The sequence below is a fragment of the Phyllostomus hastatus genome, unplaced genomic scaffold (genome assembly GCF_019186645.2).
Source record: "Phyllostomus hastatus isolate PE091 unplaced genomic scaffold, TTU_PhHast_1.1 phas_contig_65, whole genome shotgun sequence".
Classification (NCBI taxonomy): domain Eukaryota; kingdom Metazoa; phylum Chordata; class Mammalia; order Chiroptera; family Phyllostomidae; genus Phyllostomus; species Phyllostomus hastatus.
This window is the reverse complement of record NW_025333932.1, coordinates 14,452,746-14,457,636: the sequence shown is the minus strand read 5'-3', so window position 1 is coordinate 14,457,636 and position 4,891 is coordinate 14,452,746.

The following is a 4,891-nucleotide window of genomic DNA, read 5'->3' as shown; positions in this document are numbered from 1 at the left end:
TAATTAAGATCAGAGCAGAAATAAATTAAATAGAATCTTAAAAGGTGATATAATAAATCAATGAATCCAAGAACTGGTTATTCAAAAAGAAAAACAAGATTAACAAAGCTTTAACCAGAGTCATCAAGAAAAAAGAGAAAGCACTCAAACAAAATCAGAAATGAAAGAGGAAAAGTAACAACTGACACCAAAGAAATACAAAGGATTGTAAAAAAATATTGTGAACAGTTATATGCAAAAAGACTAGACAACCTGAACAAAATGGATAAATACCTAGAAACACACAATATTCTGAAAATAAATCAGGAAAAAACAGAGAATCTCAATAGACAGATTACATCTAATGAAATTTAAGAAGTAATCAGGAAACTTCCAAAAGACAAAAGTTCTGGGATAGAATTCTACTTGACCATAAAAAAATACAAAATATTACCCTTTGCAACAGTATGGATGGACCTGGAGAATATTATGCTAACTGAAACAAGCCAGTCAGAGAAATACAAATACCATATTATTTCATTCATGTATGAAATATAACAAACAAACTGAACTAACAAGCAAAGCAGAGACAGACTTATAGACAGAGAACAGATGATAACTAGTTGCGGGGCAAGGAGAGGTTACGGTGTGGAGGGATTGAGCAAAAAAGGACTCATGGACATAGACAACAGAATGGTGATTGCTGGGGTGAGGAAGTATGAGGGGACTAAATGGTAATGAAAAAATATATAACATAGATTATACATTTTTAAATATTAATAACAAATAAAAACCATGTGTATTGAATGGATGGAAGGAACTTCTGGAGATCCACGTAGTTCCTCTTAATGAACCCACACATGGACTGACCTACTTAGACTTACTCCTGAGCTCTAGAACCAGGGTAGCAATTTAAAAGGTACCAACAGTATACATGGAGAAGCTGAAGTTCAGGGGTCAAGGAGAACAGAGGCCATTGTCTTTTACTAAACCTCACCCAACAGAGCCAGCAACCTGGTAACATAACTGAGACTCTATCAACCTGGCTAAGTGTTTGACCTGCCTTGAAGATGCCCAGAGACTCCACCTCAACCAATTTACATGCCCACCCAAACTGCTTTTCCACATGAATTGCAGTTCTTGGCTCATGCTTCACAACTTCCTAAATCCTATCTAAGAAGCAACAGCTGGCCTCAGTGATGCCCAGGCCTGGCACTAGCAGGAACCAGCCTAGATTCACAGCTTGACTTCAGCTGGGAATCTCCTAGTTCAGCAAAAGTAGCAGTAATCTCAGATTGCTTTATAGTTCAGGCAGAGTGGCTGGCCCTAGGCAAAACACAAATGGAAGTTGAACTTGGTCTGCCCCACCTGGGAAACCCCAGGTCTTTCGCACCCAGTGGACAGCTACAGACCACATCGGAGCATCACCATCCTGCCCCTGAATAGCTGATCTTCTTCCATGGAGGGCAGAAGGTGGTGGGAAGTGGTATTGAAATGACTCCATTTTGATGTTCGAAAGACAGGAAACCATTGTTTCACCCAGAAATAGGAATTTAGTGAAATAATTATTGTTCCAGTCAGGAAAAAGAGAGAAAGAATATTAATTTTGGGTGTTACAAGGAAAATTCTTAAGGGAAGAAATTTTTATATGTGCAAAACATGAGCATATTTCTAGCCCAGATAAGAGGAAATGATTAAAGATGACAATTCAACTGCTGATAGGAACTTGGGATCCTTCTAAATCTTGGTTATTATAAATAATGGTGCAATGAACATATTGATGCACAGAGCTCTTCAAATTAGTGCTTCAGGTTTCTTCATATATATTCCCAGAGGTGGAATTGCTGGATCATAAGGCAGTTTCATTTTTAATTTTTTGAGGAAACTCCATACTGTATTCTACAGTGGCTGGACCAGTCTGCATTCCTGCCAACAGTGCATGAGGGTTCCCTTTACTCCATCTCCTTGCCAGCATTTGTTGTTTTTTTATTTGTTTATGATGGCCATGCTGACTGATATGAAGGGAAATCTCATTATGGTTTTAATTTGCATCTCTCTGATGGCTACTGATTCTGAGCTTCTTTTCGTATGTCTCTAGGACCTCTGTATCTGGACAGCTACAAGCAAAAAAAAAATTAAACTCAACCAACTCACACCATAGACCAAAATAAACTCAAGATGGTTAAAAGACTTAAATATAAATTGTTATACCATACAAGTACTAGAGGAGAACATAGGCAGGAAAATCTCAGTTATCCCACGCAGCAGTATTTTCAATGGTATGTCCCCTAGAGCAAGGAATATAAGGGAAAGAATAAACAAATAGGCCTCCAGCTTTATTAACTGCAACAATTACTGCAATTAACATTAATAAATGTCAGAAAAGAAAATGGCTAAATTTTATACATCACTTTTTAACTCCTAACTATTCCCTACAGTATTTTTCTTAATCAAAAGCTATTCTGTGTTGGGAACCACCCTGCCTAGTTTCAGAAGCTGTAACCATCCCCCCACCCCCTAAGGGTAAAGCTGAGGGAGCGACCTTGGGACCAGAAGCCACTAAGGAGACAAAGCTTATCTCCTTGGCAGGAGCACCACTTCTGCTCCTTTTACTTCATCTGTAACTGGCCCCCAATGCTTGGTCAGTTAGCCAATGACAGGTAAGAGTCCCCAAAGGGGAGAATGACCTAAGACAGGCACAATGACCTGGGAGGCCTCCAGGGAAGGACTTGGGACGCTACAGCAAAAGGGGTGATGGACCCTTGCCCCTTGGCTTTGACAAAGCCTGAGTCCTCATTCTGTCTGTGAGAAGTCTCAATCTCTTGGCTGTCTTACTTCCCCTGCCTGACTTAAGCCTGAAACAATGACAGGGTGTTGCAGCCCTGTGCTGGAAAGGACGGGTTTCCCAGACAATCAGGCCTAATAAAGAATATGTAAAATCCTGTGAAACCTGCTTTGTTTAGAATGCTCTCAATTAATTCATAAGGGTCCAAGCAAGAAGTGAATTTGTTCCTCAAAGTTTAATAGCTCTTTAGCTATCTGACCCTGACTCAAAATATGTCCTCAGAGTTCTTTGTTATCTGTTGTTTGATTCTTACTGTCTGGCAGTGATTAATAAGCTTTACCTGTATTTTTGTGCAAACAAACCCAATAAAAGCCCATTGAGAAAAAGTCTCTTGGCCCTCCCCCTTTAAGAGATTGGCCACCTTCAAGCAGATCATGTCTTGGTAGACTTACTCTCATCCATGGCGGCTGAGGTGCTCTATGGGTGGAGCCCCCCCCCCCCACAATTCTGCTTTTCTATGTTTGAGGTTTATTAAACAAAATACTGTCAGGCTATCAGTACATGATAAATTGTTCATCATTCCCATGAGTCTCATTGAGAAAAATGCAGCATAAGTCTTATCTATGCAGCCTTCGATTTCCTCTCACATGAAATGGGAACTCAGTGTGGGTTTAACTGGACTGGGGGTCTCTTGGAAGTTCTGCTGCCTAGATCACTAGTGGCATAGCTATCAGCAGGAGTCTTTAATTCATCACCACAGGGACCTTCCCTAGAGAAAATGACCCAAGAGAGCATAGGCAAGGTGCAGAGAGGAGTCAGCACCCTGTCTCAGAAGCGACCTAGCATCACTTTTGCCATGTTCTTTTGTTGGATGCAAAACCCAACTCTGGTAAATAGTTGGTAAATAGGGTGAGGATATAAGGAGGCAGCCCCACCAGGAGCTGTATTGCAAGAAGTCAATCACAGACATGAATAAATTCAAGATGCCCAACAAATCCCCTAAAAATAAATAAAGTCCACAACCAGACACCTCATGATGAAGCTACAGAATACTAATATGAGATATAAGATTTTTAACGATGGCAAAGACAAAAGATTATATTCGAAGGAGAAGGCTTGAAAGTGAGAGATGACTTCTCAACAACAACACTGGAAACCAGAGGCTAACAATCTGTCAATCTGCTGAAAAATATATATACCTACAAAAAAAAAATTTCTCAGGAATTAAGGTGAAATTAAGACATTTTTAAACAAAAAAATGTGAGAATTTGCCTCCAGTAAATTTTTATAAAAGAAACTTCAATGAATGTACTTCAGGCAGTTATGTCAGATGAAACATCTAAGGTGCAGGAGGAATGAAGGGTCAAACATAATAAATTATGCATTAAATAAAAATAACTTTGACTATATAAAATAATAATATGAATATGGCTTCATAGGATTTTTAACAAGAAGGTGGGAAATAAAGCGGTAATATGTCATGAAGCATCATTGCAGTTAAATGTTCTAAAGTCCTTGTGTTGCCTTGTAGAGGAGTGTTATGTATCAAAGTTTGATAGACTGAAGATAAATGTAGGAATTTTTAGGGTAACCACAAAATGACAGAAACTGAGTGGATATTACCCAAATCATTAGTGGGGTAACAAGAGGAAGTAATTATAAAAGATCAAAACCATTAGGTTTTTTAAAATTTTATTGTTGTTTAGCTACAGTTGTCCCATCTTTTTCCCTATTGTTCACCCCTACCCCTTCCCCCTGACTCTTACAGTCAATTACCCCATTATTAGTGTCCATGAGTCCTCTGCTCATGTTTCTTTGCTTGCCCCTCCCCTTTCTTTCCCCGATTAGACTCCCCTGACTCCCCTGTGGTCATATCAGTTTGACTCCCCTGTGGTCATATCAGTTTGTTCTTTATTCCCAAGTCTCTGGTTCTATCTTGTTCATTTGTTTTGTTAATTAGGTTCAACTTACAGGTGAGGTCCTGTGGTATTTGTCTTTCATGATCTGGCTTATTTTACTTAGCATAATCCTCTCCAGTTCCACCCATGCTGTCATGAAATGTAGCAGTTCCTTCTTTCTTTCTGCTGTGTAGTATTCCATTGTATAAATGTACCATAGCTTTTTAAA